The sequence below is a fragment of the Chaetura pelagica genome, unplaced genomic scaffold, assembly GCF_000747805.2.
Source record: "Chaetura pelagica isolate M959 unplaced genomic scaffold, ChaPel_1.0 scaffold24, whole genome shotgun sequence".
NCBI classification, from domain to species: domain Eukaryota; kingdom Metazoa; phylum Chordata; class Aves; order Apodiformes; family Apodidae; genus Chaetura; species Chaetura pelagica.
Window position 1 is genome coordinate 2393902 of NW_009953077.1, and position 1380 is coordinate 2395281.

The window sequence follows — 1380 nt, forward strand, 5'->3', positions numbered from 1 at the left end:
GGCTGAGCAGAGGTTCCCTACGATGGCATTTTCTCATGGCTGGCTTCCCTGCGTGCTGGTGTGGGAGAGCACAGTGCTGCGATGACCTGATCTCCTGTAACCCTCCCACTGCCACAGTTGGCCTCAGAGGCTGTTTGAGCACATGCAATTTAAGGTTGCAAAAAGGCAGCTCAGATGCGCATGACAAAGACTAACTTGATACAGACCTGGAAGTAACAAAGTACCTTAAAATTGCACCTATGTGAAGAGTTTCTGGACTGCAATCCTTGCCTTTTCTCTTAGGTGCAACATGAAACAGATCAGAAGGAAGGATGAACTTGAAGCTATTTTTTTTTTCCTCCTACTTTGTGATCTGCCCCTTCTGTTCCTCTAATAAAATATGTCTGGGAATGCTTTGGAGGCTACTTCTGCATAGCTGTTGCCACACCTGTTGGGAAGGGGAAATTCCTCTTGGTCTGCTGTTGCAGAGCAGCCTGGGGGAGTGCTGCTGCTGGAATGTTTTATTGACAAAGCTGGCAAAAAAACTTCCTTTCCAAGAAAATTGAATTATTTGTTTGCTCACTTTTGACTTCAATCTCTGTGGGCCAGACCTGCAGCTGTGGTAAATTAGCTGAGATCCAGATGTACCCTATATATTTTGAGATGTCATTTCCCTGTATCTGTATGTAATTCTGTAGATCTTCCTGCTGCCCTGGTTTTGGCACTATTTCAGCTTTCAGTCTGCTTTGTCCCCTCATTCAGCCTATAGATCCTGGGGCCAGAGGGTGTGTTGGGATCTTGGTGACAGGAGAACAGGCACCGTGTCCGTTACCTTCACTTGCAGAAGGTCAATAGTAACAAAATCACTGTATTGATAGGATGGTTTCTGGATTCAGGTTTGTCTCTTTATGTTCAGTTTTCAGGATGCAGTAGGTGTAAGGGGGTAGCTTTGACAAGAGTCCAATTTTAAGTGCATCTCCTTTACCCTCCCAGTGTTACTGCGGGTCCCAAGAGCAGGTTTTTTTTGCTTGAGAAACCAGCTTTGAAAGATGACACTGGAGCTTGCAAGCAGCCAAAAAAAAAAAGATCCTTGTGGAGTTTTGATGTTTTGGCATGAATCAGCTGCACGGCTCCGAAGTCACCCAGAGCACGGTGCCGTCAGGACGGGACTGGTTTTGGAGTGGGGGCACTGGGTGGTTTTTCTGAGCGTTGCCCTGCCGCCCCGCGAGGCTGCAAGATGCAGGCTCAAAGCAAACTTAGTTGTAGTATCCTTGGGGTTAATAAGTATGACCAGCATCAGGGGGGTGTGCACCGCCATCGCGACAGAAACCTGCGGTCCCTGCCCCGGGGGGAGCCGTAAACACACCTCCCGATGCGGGCGGCTTTGGGGGCCGCTGCGCG

General features: G+C 48.7%; 1 protein-coding gene across 1 annotated transcript in view; it reads left to right on the forward strand.

Moving 5' to 3' along the window:
* The window catches only part of FRMD4B (FERM domain containing 4B), an 81556-nt gene that overhangs the window by 37572 nt on the left and 42604 nt on the right, over positions 1–1380 (forward strand). The gene's annotated exons all lie outside the window — the stretch shown is intronic.